We start from the raw sequence: 16,495 nt of genomic DNA on the forward strand, positions 1-16,495 counted from the left end.
TAAATGCCGTAACAAAGCTCACATGCTAAAATTGAAGGGAGGATGGGAAGGGGGGTGATGTGCGAGTGAATTCCGCTCGCTGTGGAACACACCTTCCCCAGTTCCCTCGGAGAGCTCCAGCTGCTGCGGCAGGTGTTCAGTGTCACATGGGAGGAAGCTCCTGTTTACACGGGTAAGGTGGGTGCTGCGGTTTGCTGGGAGGCCCCGCTCCGGCGCTGCTCCCGCCCCGCGGTTCGGCGACTCCTGCGCTTCCCCCGCTCCTGTTGTCCCTGGGCACCCAAACCAGAGGTGACCTGTCCCCTCTCCCTCTCTCTTTGCACGTAGACCGGGGAGAGACGGGCTGTGGCAGCTGCACATCCCCGAGGTCCGGAGCCTTCGATGGGCAGTCGATGGCTCTTTAGCACCTTTTGTGCCCCATTGTCCCCGCGGTCACCCCCAGGGTGGGCCCGAGGGGCGACCTCACCTCCCCCAGCCGGGGGCAGGAGGGTGGGACCCTCAGCCGATCGACAGGGTCCTCAACAAAGGAGGAGCCCGGAGAAGCCGAGGAGCTTCCGGACCGTGTTCAGCGCCCGCAGCCGGGGCTGAGCGGGCTGGAAAACGGGGTCCCCGCCGCAGACCCCTGGGAATGGTCTGGGGGCGGCGGGTCTGTGAACTGGAGCCCCCCCTTAGACTGGGACCCGTGTGAGGAGACCGAGAGCGCCGAACCCCTCGTGTGGTGAGTGGTTATTGCCGGATGGAGCCTTGGGCGAGCCCGTGCCCAACCCGGGCCAGTGTGAGCCCCCGCCTGGCCCCGGCCACGGGTTGTTTCTCGTGGGTGTCCTGAGGGGCCGCTGGGTTTGTATCCCGTGAGTGTGTGAGTGCACGTTGTGGATCCTCGTTCTTATCTTGTCCTACCCCAATAACCTCCTCAACTGATACCCGAACCTGTATTTTATGTTGGCGGAATGCTAAATAATTGTATAAACCCTGTTTCTGGGCGGTTTATTGGCTACACTTTTCCGGCCAGAATCAAGTCTGGTTTGGAACTTCTTGTCCGCCTAAAATTGACTGTTGCGGAGTCTCCGTGACACCGGCAGAAAGATCTGCAGGGCTGGGGGGAGGTGAGAGCCCCCGTGTTGAATCACAGCTCTGTACAGCTGTAAAGACAATATAAATGTGGAAATAGGAAAACGTGCATTCAAAGTGAACGTTTGTTCTGGCAGGTTTTTGTTGTTTTGTCTTGTTTGCCCCAGAATGTGTATTTCCTTCCGTTTGTTTCTCAGATGTGTTGGGTAGATCTCTTTTTGCGGGCAATTGCATCGAAACAGTCCAGTTTCGCAAGCAGTGTAGATTTTGTCACGGTGTTGTTCCCGTCTGGCGGTCTGGGGTGGTTTTTCCCGGCTGTGCATCGCACCGTGCCCAGGGCTCCATCCTGCGCTCGGCGCCACAGCCCGGCCGCGGCTGCTGCAACAGCCGTGGTGCACAGAGGAGCAATGAATTATTAAGATTATATGGAAATGCAAGATAATTTATTGTAAGTAAGCCTTGTGCAATATTTCTCAATAGACGGGCTCTGATTTTGCTGGTTTTTCTGATTTTGCTGGTAAAGGTTACATTTGTCTAACAAAGACAAAAAAAGTTATTTTGTTTATAAAGTGACTTAAAGCATCCATGGATTACATATAAATTGGCTTGAAAGTAGGTCAGCATGGCTTTTTACATAGCATAATTGTGATGCATTTGTATGTGAATTCAATTACAGAGCTGTAAAAGCTTACAGGGAAAGCTGCACGGTACACAAGCTCTTTGGCGCGATCTCACTTGCTTTAATCTCTCCAAGCTGGTGAGTCTGGGGAGAGCTTGATTAAAGTCAGTGGCAGTAATTCTGGAAGATGCAAGCGCATGGAGCGCCCGGCGTCCTGGCCTGCCAGGGAGGAGAGAAATCTCTGGAGCTTCCCGTGCCTGATTCTCGGAGAGGACAACAGAATCAGAACGTTAATTAACTCTTGGGTAGCTCCGTGTGTGCAGATCGAGCTGATCTGCGCTGCCTGGCTCGGCCGGTGGCTGATTGGGGACGCGGTGCCAGCCCCTCCAGCCTGGCTGGTCGGGGACACGGTGCCAGCCCCCCCAGCCTCGCTGGCTGGGACATGGTGCCAGCCCCCCCAGACTGGCTGACTGGGGACACGGTGCCAGCCCGAGTGCTGGCCGAAGGAGACATGGGGACAGCTGAGCCCGCTCCGAGGCTATCAGCATCTCACAGTCACTGTCCGGCCATGTCTGGGTTGCTGCTGGGAGCCCTGGGGCGGGACAGCGGTGCAGAGCGGGGTCTGAGTCGGGACAGCGGTGCAGAGCGGGGTCTGAGGCGGGACAGGGGTGCAGAGCGGGGTCTGGGGGCAGGATAGCGCTGCAGAGCGGGGTCTGGGGGCAGGATAGCGCTGCAGAGCGGGGTCTGGGGGCAGGATAGCGCTGCAGAGCGGGGTCTGGGGGCAGGATAGCGCTGCAGAGCCGGGTCTGGGCCGGAGCAGGGCTGAGTGGCGGGGATGCTGGTGCGGAGGGCAGGCAGCTCTGAGCGCAGCGTGGTGACAGCGGCAGCTCATGTTCAGAAGGTTTTTCTTTCTCTCAGAAGTGGAAAAGATTAGAGGGGCAGGGTGATAAAAGGCTGAGAAGTGCGGCCGCTCCAGCAGCAGCGCTGTGTTCGCACTAAGTGCTTCACATGCGAGCAGCAGCAGCATCTTTCCTCCCTTCCCTCCGCCAGCACCAGCCAGCAAATTACCCTGTTCCTATTACCAGTCACTGAGTGTTTGAATAAGATGGAGTCGAGTTCTTTGCGTGTTCAAAGAGAGAAAACTAGACTGCAGCATATTTTAGGGCATTTATAAAATTTTGATGTATGTTGTTGGAATAGATGGAAAGCCACCACCAGAGCTTGAGGGCAGAGCTCTTCTCGAGAACTTTGCTGCTGAATTAATGCAGGCAAATAGTAGAACGTGCAGCTAAATTTGGAAAAATAAATGTTTTATTTTTGTATTTGGACTGCCAAGTAAGAGAGGCACCTGATCTAAAAAGAAAACATGATTTGGATGTGACCCTAAGGTTGTATATTTAGCATTTGTAACTCAGATTTGGACTGTTTCTCATTAGAAACTGAGAGGGCAGAGTGGGAGGCAATTGAGAAGAGCAGGAGAGGGAAGCAAAACAAACATAGTTCAAACACGAAGGGGTTTGAGTGTGCATGTGGATTTTTAAACTTAAGTTTAAAGTGTGTTTTTCAAAGCACAAGGTTTTTCCACGGGACTGACAGCCTCTCAGTTTTGTAGCCGTCTGTCCCGCTGCTCCAGCGGCGCCTGTGCCCCGGCCGGGGTGCCGCTCCCCGCGCGGAGGCGTTTGTGCTTGGAGCAGCCACGCACGAGGCAGGTTCTGCGGCTCTCTGGGGTCCCTCTGTGCTTTGCTTTGCTCCAAAGGTGGTGTACAAATGTTCATCCAGAGCTGCTGGTGAAAGCTTCTGAACGAACGAGTCTGATTTGCTTTATGGATTCAGCATTAATCTGTCAGTGTTATTTATGTATCTGTGTGACGTGACACGGCTTTGAGTCTAGCATGACTCCTTTAGTTTAAAGCCTACAATTACCTCAAGATAACCTTCTTTTTTAACCCCCATTTTATTAATGACTTTGACATTTCTGGTCAATGTGCTTCAAGCTTCACTTGTGTTTTGGGGAAGCGAACTTTTGTGTTTCTGTGTAGCGATGGCATCACGTTAGTACTGGCCATACCCGCGCTGGGTGGCAGCTGGGGAGGGGGGCGGTGGCACTAAGGACAGCTTGACACTGCAGGCTGGGCAGGGACCTCGTGCTTCGGAGCTGATCTCCTGCCTTTGAAGCTTCACTTCAGGGAGGTTTTCTCGAGGTTGTGGTCTGTGATATTGGTTTGAGCTTTGACAGGCAGGTGCTGATTCGTGGGTCTCGGGGAGCTCGTGTGGTCCCGAGGTCTCTGCACCCAGAAGCTTCTGCTCCCTCCCGTGGCGCCTCTTTCTCCTGCACATCACAGAGCGTGTGTTTTGCACCTAATAAGATACCTACGTTCAATATTCAGTGTATCTGAATACTGCCATTCTTAACCCCTGTAGGCACCATGAAAAAGAAACTCATTTTGCAGTTTTGCAGCAAATTATTCAGAACATCATACCTAGAAATAAACAGACGCTAATGTAACTCGTGAGCACGTTGTCATTTCACACACGCTTACTTCCAGCTCGTACACTTTCAGTTGCTTGCTTGCACGTACACATTGACTGTGTGATTATGTGTGCACACAGATTTGTGACAGCTACAACATGCTCATTTCAGGGAAAGAGAACTAGAAATTCAAGGCTCGAGAAAGCACGCAAATGAAATTCAAGGCTCAAGAAAGCATGCGAATGCCTGAAGCCCAGCCCGAGCTCGGACAGCTGTGCAGCCCGGGCCAGCGAGCAGCCCGGGCGCGCTCTCTTCTCTTCTGCACAGACACGAGCCACCCCATCAGCGCCGCAAGAACCCTTAAGACAAGTATCTCTTGGTTGCATTTTCAGTTCTCAACTGACACTCTGGCCATTTCATCATGTAAATTCTCCGTTGCTGTAGCAGGGGTGTGAGTGCTGCCACGCGAGGTTAGTGAGAATTGCTGAGGAACTGCCATGCTGCATTATGCGTTTTTTTGTTGTTGTTTTAATGAGTAAGTTCCAGAGAAGGCTATTATTAATTAAGCTGCAATATGGCAGCGTTGGCTGGCACTGAGGAGATGCTAACTTGATCTGAAGGACCCATCTGTAGGACTTTCTCTTTCAAAACCACAGCGCAGTCATCACCGTTCACCGGAGGGAATTGTTGGCAGCATTTCAGTGCGTTACTGTGCCAAAAAGGTGCCTTTGCAAGACAGAAATAAATTGGAAGCGTGGGGATTCATTGTGATAAGCCTGCCACAGGTAGGTAGCGTGGGGACAAGATGTAGTTCAGTGTATTAGAGTCTTGAGTTTGAATAGATGAAAAGAAATTCCAAGCATATGCTAAACTATTCTCCACATGAATAACAGCTTCTAATTTGCTCGACACATCTCTAATAATCCTGGCAGCTTCTCTTTTCATAATTAACATCTTCATTTCGCTGCTTTCTAAAGGCGTAATGTGCATTCTGGCTCCGAGGGATTCAGCGGTGGGAAGCGGAGGAGGGGGATGCTCCGGGGGAGCTGCTTTCAAACAGAGTCAGCAGCAGAGCGGGAGAATAAATTACGTTTGTTCACTAATACGAGAAACGAAGCTCTGTTCAGAGAATGTGTAGCTGAACAGAGACTTTTATATGGGCATACACTAGCTCCTGGTCGTTGTAGCTTCTCCAGCTGCCCCGTCTCACCGCAGCGGCACAGCCACACGGCCGCGTCGGGGCTGCCGCGGTGAGCTGGGCAGGCAGCGGTGCCTGCGGGCGGCGGAGCCGCAGGGCCGGGTGGGGTCAGCGCGGGGCGTTCTGGGGCAGCCCCCGCCCTGGCGCCCCCCGCCGGACCCCCAGGCGCAGGAGCTCGGTCCCGGCCTCGCGGAGAACTGCCTGCGGGAATCATCCCCGCAGCACGCAGGCTCTTGCCCTCCCATGCTTCTCCCGTCTCCGTGCCCCAGCTACTGGCTCACAGCACGCGCAGAAAGCCACGGGACTGGAAAACACGTATCTATTTGAATAAGAAAAGTTGATTGCTATTTTAAGCGCCTTACAATGTAGAAGCGATTCAAGCTCTAACACCCTACTCACCTATAGCAGAGAGATAACTGCAAAGGCTGCTCCCTCCCTGTCCTACCGTTTGACAGCGCTGGAGTTTCAGGCAATTAAAATCCCTTTGCGTGTCTCTAGTGTACCTGTTGTAGTCGCTGTGTTCTCAGGCCAACGTGACTCAGACTTGAAAGAGCAAATTACCTTGTTTGGAGGAGGTTTTATAGGTGGTTTTACCCAATTGGTGTAAGGTGAATATTTCAGATGGATTAATTTAATTGACACCTGAGTTACCGTGTTGCTTTGGGACAGAGGTGAGGGAATGCGCCCGTGCCAGGAACTGATGCAGATAAAGTGCTTGCTCTTTTTTCTGTCCTGTGGAAGAAAGCTGCAGCCTTTTCCCCGAGCAGATGAAGAGCACACCGGAGATGCTGGAGATGCTGGTCCTCAGCTCAGCGGTTGGGACGCGCATGTGCTGGATGTCAGGGCTGGGGCGGGTAAGCTCTGCAGCCGCGGGCTGGGCACGGCTTCGGCAATGGGGGCCGGAGCTGAGCGCTGGCTCTGCAGCCCTGCGCTGGGCACGGCTTTGGGCAGCAGGGACTGGAGCTGAGCGCTGGCTCTGCAGACATGGGCTGGGCATGGATTTGGGCAGCGGGGACCGGAGCTGAGCGCTGGCTCTGCAGCCCTGCGCTGGGCACGGCTTTGGGCAGCGGGGACCGGAGCTGAGCGCTGGCTTTGCAGCCCCGCTCTGGGCACTGCTTTGGGCAGCGGGGACGGGAGCTGAGCGCCGGCTCTGCAGCCCCGCTCTGGGCACGGCTTTGGGCAGCGGGGACCGGAGCTGAGCGCTGGCTCTGCAGCCCCACGCTGGGCTCGGCTTTGGGCAGCAGGGACCGGAGCTGAGCGCTGGCTCTGCAGCCCCGCGCTGGGCTCGGCTTTGGGCAGCGGGGACCGGAGCTGAGCGCTGGCTCTGCAGCCCCGCGCTGGGCTCGGCTTTGGGCAGCGGGGACCGGAGCTGAGCGCTGGCTCTGCAGCCCCGCGCTGGGCTCGGCTTTGGGCAGCGGGGACCGGAGCTGAGCGCTGGCTCCTCAGCGCTGACGCACTGAACTGCCACAGTCCTTGGTCAGGCAGAACTGAACCTGCCCAGTTCCAGCCCTGCTCTGAAAAGCCTGCAAATTGAGGTCAGGCTTCAATTAAAGGTGAGTACAAAGTTCTTCCTCCTCTGGGAGCTCAGCATGTGTGTAAAATGCAAGCAATGCTCCAGTTCTTGACTGAAAGGAGATGTATCTTATATTTACGTACTCCCAGGGAGCAGTGCTTTTACCAAGTCACATATGTGCTCAGGCTTGAGTCAAACTTCAGACACAGGTGTCAGCCCAAGCTTTGTGGTCACCTGTGCAGTACAAACCAAGGCCAGCAGCTCTGGGGACGCTGTGCAGCTCAGGCCTGTCCCCGCTGGTGTGTTAGTGCTGTCTTTGAGTACCATGTCAGATTTAGAAAGGAGGAAAGTGGGAAACTGTTAAGTAAGCTGTTTTTTGGGGGGGGTGATGGCTGCATTGCCACGGGAGGAATAGAGCGTGTGGTTGCTCGGCTCCAGGCTGGTCTCCTCTTCACCCCCCAGCTCAGCAGCCCCCGCAGCCGGGGCAGCAGAACATGGACCTGAGCCAGCGGCTCCTTCCTCGCGAGAGCTGATGTCACTGCCAGCATGACAGATCGGGGGCAGGCGGTGACCCTGGGATGCTATCCCAAAAAGACAGTCTGCGGCTCGTGATGGATAACGCAGGGAACGCCAGCGACAGGCACGATGCAATTTGAAAAATATAACTTGTGCAAGGAAAAAGGGGAGAAAGCCCCTCGGTCCCATAACGCTGTGCTAGCCCCTCGGTCCCATAACGCTGTGCTTGCCCCTCGGTCCCATAACGCTGTGCTTGCCCCTCGGTCCCGTAATGCTGTGCTTCTTCAGTTGCCTTCCGTTTTTCCCAGAGAAGCAAAGTGCTTTCCAGTTGTTCTTGCTTTCCCCAGGGTGCTGCTGGGGATGTTTATGACTGAACAAGCATGTTCTCCCCCGCAGCCTCCGCCTGTGTTTCGCTCTGCCCAGCAGCTGCACATCTGTTTCCGATGGAGCGATCACCCGGCTGTGAAGCAGAAAGCGCCGGAGCGACTGCACTGTGTGAGCAGGTAGAGGGAGAGACGGGGAGAGCCAGACCCTGGGAATGGGAGAAGGTGGAGTGTGTTTCTTGGTGTAATGTTGCTGATAGGGAAGGTTTGGGAGCTAGGATGCCAGTTCCAGGGGGTGGCAAGGGTGTCAGCAGCGAAGGTGCCCAGGTGGTGCAGATCTGGGTGCAGAGACGACCGGGGTGCTGCTCGTCTGTCCTCTGCCTGGATGGAGGGGCAACTCTCTTCAGCTGAGCACGTTTGACACATTCCACAAGTGGTAGCAGGAAAATTCAGGATGCTTTTGGCATTTCTTCATTTGGCTTTGCAAGCTGTATAAAGATTCAAAACAGCGAAGGCACCAGGCTCAGCTGCATAATGCTAATTTTGTGTTGCAATTTCATTTAGATAAATTACTCCTGTGAGTTCCTAATAAAAACAGATGTTGGCTTGTGTCAAACTTAGTGAACAATTCTGATAGCAGGAGCAGCTATTTTTAGTTTTCTGTTAACCCAGCTCAGCCTTGCATCAAGTTGTATTAAACCTAGAAGATACAAATAGCATCCATGCTGGTTATTCATTTGCTTCAAAACATGCCAAACCCATCTCTTCTGCTTGGCGTGGCAGGTGGATCGGGAGTCGCCGGGGGCAGGTTGTTTGTCACAGCTGGAGCAGCAGTTGTCCCCAGTGTGCCTGCAGCTGGGGCGGGGGCACTGCGGGGGGCGGCTCAGCCCAGGGACGGGCACAGCAAAGGGCCACGGAGACCAAGAACCCGCCCCACAGCCTAATCGCTGTGTTCGGATGGAGTGCCGAATCGCAGGGTGCTCTGGGTTGGAAGGGATGTTCAAAGAACATCTCGTCCAGCCCCTGCTGTGGGCCGGCACAGCCCCCACCACATCAGGCTGCGCAGAGTCCTCTGTCCTGAGGTGGAGAATATTTTGTTGCTCTCTATGGGAATCGGGTTCATACATTAAACAAGAAAAATAGGTACTAGCCTCCAGGAGCTTTTCTGATACATCCTGAAATAAAACCTAAAAGAATATATGAAAAGCAGAGGAAATATCATTATTAAGTAGCCAGGATGAAACATGGCTATGTGATGAGAACATATAATGTGATACAAGCATTTCAACTAAAAATATACAAAATTATTTCCCAAAGATAGGCATCATGGACGAAATTGCCTTCATACATCACGCTAATTAAAGTCTATGAATTATCTTGTGACTGTCAGTTGGTATTTACGTTTCTCTTCAACCATCTGATAGCGGCTACTGACTTGACTCTACAGAGGAGCTTTTGATTTCTCCGCATGTCCACGTCTCGTGTCACACCCGTGTTGTACTGACAGACATCCACTGAGCCTGAAAGGCTGTTGTGGAGTGGTTTTTCTGAAGGATTTTTCCACCGGGTTCCAAGGCTCTTGAACTAAATCTGCTCTGGGAGGCTCCTTTAACACGGCGGCAGGAGCTGGCAGTTTTTGCCTCTCTCTTTTCTCAAATCTCTGTCCAGGAGGGGCCTGGCTGCGGTTCCCATGGGCCCTGCTGGTGTCTCCAGGCCAGCCCCGGTGCCAAGAGCCCGCGGGGTGACATGGCCGGGGCTGGATGCAGGAGCTGAGCATCATCGCCCCGGCGCGGCCCCCCGGGAAATCAACAGGCAATGAAGCGGCCCGTGCCCAGAGAAAACGGGCTGGGGATCAGAACAGCATTTCTGCTGGAAATGGTGCTGTTGCCTCCGCACAGCCGACTTTTGATGTATTTCTGTTGTCTTTAGAAAAATGGAGCTCCAGGTAGCAATCCTGCATCTTAACAGAATTGTCAGCAAATGGCTCTTGTTCCAGTGTTTTGGTGCCATTTTTCCTGAGCTGCCTTTATAATGAATGGTGAATCTTTACATGCCCCGTGCGAGTTACCGAGATCCAAATCTGTTCTGGAAATAGTCTGTCTGACAGCCCCTTTATTGGCACGGCGGCTATTTAAATGAGAAACCTGTGCGGGAGATGCAGGAGCTGCGCTGGGTGATGGCGAGCGGGAGCTGACGGGCTCTGCACGGGCAATCAGCGACCCTTGGCTTTCCACTCTAATTACTTTCCTGTCAGATGTTCAATTAGAGTGACAGGGTCCCAAATTCCCAAAGATCTCTGGTTTGTCTTCGAAGATTAAAGGGTGGCAACTATTTTCAATATGATTATCATCATTATCTCTGGGAGATTTTATACTTCAGAAGTCAAAGTCATAATAGCCCAGCTCACTGCAATTATTTGCAAATTGCCTTAATGTATTTTCCAGAAGCTCTTTTTTGCACTTTGTAATGTATGTATTTCCTAAGCCAACAGCACATTAAAATGCTGAAGCGCCTCTGCACCTCAGAAGCCAGTCTGGTGGTAACTTGCATGGACTTTTCCAGCACCCACTTTACCCACCGGTAACCCCCCGTTTTTGTTGAAACGCCACTTGTTGGTGCCTCGCTGGTGACGTTCCTGGAGGTTTGCTCCTTTTTGTGGTGAAAACTGGAGGAAATCTGTTATCGTTGCAGTGACTCCTCCCTATGCTGATGGAAATGCTTGTGAAAACATACACTTAAACCAATGTAAGAAAATATTCAGAGAGACACAAAAACGGCTCAGTTTCTCAAAACGTGCCTTTTTTCTGAAGACGTTTTGCCGCGCAGGGGCTGGGAGCAGGGCGCGCTGGCCGGCGCCGTTTGCTCCGCTGCACAGGCCAGCCGGGCGCAGGACAGCGAGCAGAGGCTTTGGGCACAGCTGGCGATGCAGCACTTTGCATCCCGGCCACATCTGTTCCCTTTCTTCTCGTCCTCAACGGTGAGTAGAGAACGAAGAGACAATGTGCCCCGTGTGTTAAATCAGAACCAACCCAAATAGCTTCTAAAATACACTCAGCTAATTGTTCAAGAGTAATTTGCAGAGCAAGAGTTACACTGCAATAATTGCGAATAATGAGTAAACCAGGAAGAATGGTAAATGGCTTGCAGACATTTTGTGAACAGAAAATGAGGCTAAATTCATTGCATAAATTAATTGCTGTGGATTATTCTCTCAGCTTTAATCTGCCGCCTGCTGAAAGAAGTCTGCAAATGGAAATGCAGGTCCACAGCTTCATTTTGAAATGTGGCTGCTTTGCACTGAATAGAAAAGAGGCCTGAAAGGCTTTTTGCTGTGTTATGATAATGTCTCATGCTCGTAACACAATTTCACCTCAAAGTTTTACCTGCCCCGGGGCCGGCAGTGTTCTAACCCCGCTGCGTTAGCGAGCGCAGCCGCGGGGCCCGCCGGAGGAGCGGGGATCGGGCCCGGGGCCGCGCGGCCTCGCTGGTGGAGCTCAAGCCCAGGTCGGGGTTCGCGGTCCCTGGCTGGTGCTGGTGACGTTTTGCTGTGTGAAGGCGTCCCCTTCCTGCAAGGCGTGCGCGCCGGGGATGCACACAACAGCCCTCCCTTCTGGGGCTTTGCCAGTGAAAACGCAGGGAGAAGGAAGGAATGAGAAGACACGTCCTTCAGCCCGCTTTAGAAGATCAGTTCTAGTAAAGGGGAATTATATTTTAAGAACCAGACAGATTGGCTCAGATTTACTGTCAGAGAACAGCAGTGAAGGCAGAGCATTCTCTGTAAGGATTATGATTACCTGACAGCGTCTTATCATTACCAGGAGCAATGACCCTGATTTAGGAAAGGTCTGTTCATTTATAAGTAGCTGTTGCTTTTTAATAGGACTTTTTTTTTCTTACTGCTATTAATATTAATAAAAATAAAATTAAGGCCCATGTCTTTACCTGGATAAAATTTGTGATTTAGAATGAAATGTGGAGAGCCTTGTAGATCAACCCTTGGATTTTTATAAACAGCTAGTGGCAATTTCTGTGTCCGTGACGGCACAAGCCCGTCCGTCCTGGGCACAGCCGTCTGTCCTGGGCACAGCCGTCTGTCCTGGCTGTGCCAGCAGACGCTTCTCTCCCGCCTTGGCTGCCGTGGCTGGTGCCTGATCCAGGTGTCCTTGAGCTGCTGTTGTCTGGTTGCAGCTTCGGACAAGCTCTTTGCTGTTAACGGGGCTCAGGGTGGTGTCACTGGGCTCAGATTTACACACTGTGTAAGCTACCCCTTTGAGAAAGCCCCAGCATTCCTCCTCGTGCCGGCCCTGCCTCCGGTATTTACAGCAGGACACTTCCACACCCGCCCAACTCACCGCACAGCGATAGTGAACAAATCTATATGTCCTTTTGCTATAGGTCCCAGACTAATCGAGCTGTGTGGCACAGCAGCCAGCGGAGCTGTACGGACAGGCTGCAGAGTCCTGTTGAACGGAGAACAACTACCCCAGCTGGCTTGATCTTGTCCGCTCAGTTTATCAAAAGAGGTTTTTCCCCTCCATTTGATGAAGTTTAACAGAGCAGAGCAGAATCCCAAACGTTGACGTTAACCGTGAGGTGAGAGGAAGGGAAATGCGGTTCGCCGGCTGCGGGCAGCTCGCCGGAGCAGCCGGGGCTCCGTGTGCGCCCTGGTCCCCCCGCGCCACGGCAGCGACTGGTCTCCAGCAGCCCCCCAGAAAGAGACGATGTCTCCACCAGCTTGGTTCTGCTGACACAGAGTTCCGACTGACCTCAGCATAACATTAGGTTTTGCTGCTGTTGCTGACTTCTTCAGCATGTACCTTTTGGTTCATCTTTCAGGTCTCGTTTGTTCACAACTCCTATCCTGTTCTGAGGATGCATTTTTGATGGTTTCTCACCAGACGTGATCCAAGCCCGCTGACGTCCCATCGCACTCTGAACCCGCCAACGTGCGAGGGGCTCGTCCCGCACTCACAGACGTGTGCAGGGTTGGGCTGCTTTGCTGCTCCAGGAGCCTCTTAGTTCTCCTTGGCTGCTCCCAACTGAGAGTCACGCTTTGCCTTCCCTTGAAATGACACCAACATAAAGAAATTGAAGTAAGTGTCTTTTCCTGAGCTGCCTGGAGCCGTTAAATGATTTGTATACAAAATCAAACTAAATAAATCAGAATATTTTTGCTCCATGTTTGGGAAGGTTAAACCTCCATCAGCAATGGCAGCAACGCGTTGCACTCAGAGTTTTGCAGACACAATGTCACTCTTTTATTTTATTACACAATGCGGTTCACCCTAAATTACGTTTTCATCTTTTAATTTATTTGCATGAAAAAGATGGCATGGCATAGATCATCTTGTGTAGGTTGCCGTGTTATTTGCATTTCAGAGGTTGTTTTTAGCTGCGTGTTGGAAAGGAATTTGCAATTGAGAAGCTTTGGGAGATGTTAACTTTTAGTGGTTGGTGGATCTCAAAATGTGATGAATTACATTAATTTTTCTTAGGACAAACATCCTGAAGCTTGTGTCTTTCTAAAGAACTTGTCTGAAGCAAGGACTGAAAGCCAGTGAGTGACTCTTTCATCTTGGGAAGCAATTCCTCTCGGAAAAGCAGGACAGAAGGGGTGAGTTTGGTGTCTGGGGCTGCTCGGCACCGTTCCTGCAGCACAACCAAGGGGGTCGAGTCCAAAGGAGATGGGGCAGTTTCCCGTGTGGGAGGTGTGGGGAGCTGCCCAGGGGACAGCAGCAGCGTCGCCGGGTCCTGCCAGCGCTGCCGTGCTCCGGCTGCTCTTCCCAACGGCGCGTGTTTAATGGCACCTGACACACGGCAACTGGAGGTCCAGAACGCTTTAATGAATCTTCAGATGACTATTTCCTACAAACAAGTGATGAGAAGCTGTATCTTAAATTCAATAGAGCATGCAGCACACGGGGAACAAAACAGCCGAGTAAAATGTATTTTATTAGCAGTGAACACAGGCTGCACACGGAAGAGCTCTTTAAAGATCTGACACGTTAAATGCATTATCTTCCCCTTCAGGAAAGAAGCAGTCAGAGGGACGGGGCTGATGAACTGTGCTTATTAACTTGACTTGGCGGTGACGAGAGCAGTATTGACAAGGAGGCTGCGGCAGACTTCAAACGCGCTTACTGCCGTCAGGAGGTCAGAGCGCTGCTCCGGCACGAGGTCGGAATCGCTTCACACGCTGTCGCAGGGTCTGCAGCGCGGGCTCGTCACCTGCAGGGAGCGCGGGCTCGTCACCCGCGGCAGCGCGGGCTCCTCAGCTGCAAGAGTGCGGCTCAGCACTGGCAGTGCGGCTGGGTGCTGGCAGCACACCCGCCGGGCCGGCATCAGCAGCAGTGATGCCGCTGGCGAGCGGGACAGGATCCACGGCTCTGGCGGTGTGGGGAGATCGCGTGCTGCTTCATGGTGCTCTTCGTGGACTCATCTTGCCATAACCCTTTGAACAGGTTGCTTGCTGCTCCATCCAGCTCACTCTTTAATAGGATGGATCTAGAGTCCTTAATGATGTACAAACATCCTAATTACTTTTGTAAATTGAATCGTGGAGTTGACTGGGACTATAAGTGCCCAGTATGGAAAAATATTTCTAGAATCCAGGTGCTACCCAAGTAGCTTTAACATGCCATGTTTTTGGCAAATCCCCATTTTTTTAGGAAAAAACGTGTTCCAGCTGCAGTTCATGGATAATCCGAGTAGCAAGGTAGGTACGTTGACAGGAGATCTCTGTGGTAGCACAGGAAGAAAAGCAAACTGATAACTCTTGTCAGATTGATGGCTTCTTCCTTCATCTGAATCTTTCTAGATTAGCAGGTCTATTTTCTTTTCATGGGTATGTTTGTTAGCACTATGTCATCTGGCCTAATCTGTATGAGAAGTGTATTTATTGTAGAGCATTCATACTGTTCACTTGTCACCAAGAATAACAGAGAGGACAGGTAAGGTAATTTCAGCCATAAGGGTTGAGAGACGACTATACACATCTTGATAATGTGGCACTTGGAGTGAATGATCCAAAATACTTTTGTTACATATTTGCTAAAAATACACCCTTTAAATGGTCTTTTTTCACTTGTGTGTGTATATATATGTGGAGCGTCTTCCCTGGCCCAGCCCAAGCCTGCGCACCCAGGGGTCTCCGCTTCATTACAGAATCACAGAATCACAGAATCGACTGGGTTGGAAGAGACCTCAGAGATCATCGAGTCCAACCCTTGGTCCAACTCCAGTCCGTTTACTAGATCATGGCACTAAGTGCCATGTCCAATCTCAGTTTAAAAACCTCCAGGGACGGCGAGTCCACTACCTCCCTGGGCAGGCCATTCCAATGCCTGATCACTCTCTCTGTAAAGAATTTCTTCCTAATATCCAGCCTAAATTTCCCCTGGTAGAGTTTAAGCCCATGCCCCCTTGTCCTATTGCTAACTGCCTGGGAGAAGAGACCAATCCCCACCTGGCTATAACTTCCCTTCAGGTAGTTATAGAGAGTGATGAGGTCACCTCTAAGCCTCCTCTTCTCTAGACTAAACAACCCCAGCTCCCTCAGCCTCTCCTCATAGGTCTTATGTTCAAGTCCCTTCACCAGTCGTGTTGCTCTTCTCTGGACCCGCTCCAGCACTTCAATGTCTTTCCTGAACTGAGGGGCCCAGAACTGAACACAATACTCCAGGTGTGGCCTCACCAATGCAGAGTACAGGGGAAGGATCACTTCCCTTGTTCTGCTGACCACGCTGTTTTTGATACAGGACAGGATACCGTTGGCCTTCTTGGCCACCTGGGCACACTGTTGGCTCATGTTGAGCTTCCTGTCAATTAGCACCCCCAGGTCCCTTTCTGTCCTCTCAGCCCCGCAGGGGACACCAATAACTGCTCTCTGGCTGCTGATTTTGAACACACTTCGTGCTCGTGTTGTGTTAATTTGTTCAGATGGCGCTTTCCCGGTGTCCCCGGTGGGCCGGATCGTGGAGCGTGCACCAGCCGTGCTGGCCGAGACGCCGCGTCCCATCCGCCTCGGTGCCGGCGCCGTTTGTCCCTCCCCAGCCCTCCTCTTCCCTCACTGAATCCTGCCTACGTTTGATTTTACTTTTACTATTTATTCTTGAGAAATTTATACGTTTATATTGCCTGTATCTCTAGGGCCTCCATCTAATCTTCTAGGTGCTGACAACTTGACTGATGAATAATGGGTTCCAGTATCTTTCCAGCTGCCAAAGGGAGATGTAATTTCTAAATGCATCCTTTAAGATGGAACCAGTGTTTGTCCTTCTCCAGGAGTTGGTCCTTTACGTTATTGGAAACTTCTTTTCACTGTAATATACAAAAGAAATATTTGGAAAGAAACCATTTACATTTACGAGTGTGTAGATTAGGAGCCCAGTGTTTTCAGTGCTGTCAGTGACCCTCCTGGCTCTGGACAAGGAAAACAACTGAACGAACTGCAGACACACTAGGAAGTGAAATGAGCTGCTGAGGTACAGACCAGAGCTGCCATGGGCTTGAGTCAGTCTCTCTGAAATCCAGAACAAACTTTGCCAACTCTGACGTTTTCTGATGGACTCTGGAAAATCCAGAAAAATGAAGCCGGTCCCTTGGAAACATTCCAAATTGCAGAATAACATGAAATATAATTTTAACGTTTAAATGATGGGGATTTTAAAAAATACACTAAAATCCCAATGAGAGCTCTGAAAATAGATTTTTTTTTTTTTTTTTGCTGTTGTTATTCTTTATTTACACTTCAAATGAAGAAAGCAGCTATCAATATATTTGCCTCATAATG

At 51.6% G+C, this 16,495-nt stretch overlaps 1 protein-coding gene across 1 annotated transcript in view; it reads left to right on the forward strand.

The window, feature by feature from the left end:
* Positions 1-14,787, forward strand: part of PRELID2 (PRELI domain containing 2) — a 57,930-nt gene extending 43,143 nt beyond the window's left edge. Inside the window, exons 8-10 of the mRNA XM_065029392.1 lie at positions 4,326-12,797; positions 13,200-13,318; positions 13,735-14,787. The gene's annotated coding sequence lies outside the window, so the exon portion shown is untranslated. The remainder of the gene's footprint in view (positions 1-4,325; positions 12,798-13,199; positions 13,319-13,734) is intronic.
* Positions 14,788-16,495: the final 1,708 nt, after the last annotated feature.

Source organism: Columba livia, chromosome 14 (assembly GCF_036013475.1).
Source record: "Columba livia isolate bColLiv1 breed racing homer chromosome 14, bColLiv1.pat.W.v2, whole genome shotgun sequence".
NCBI lineage: Eukaryota > Metazoa > Chordata > Aves > Columbiformes > Columbidae > Columba > Columba livia.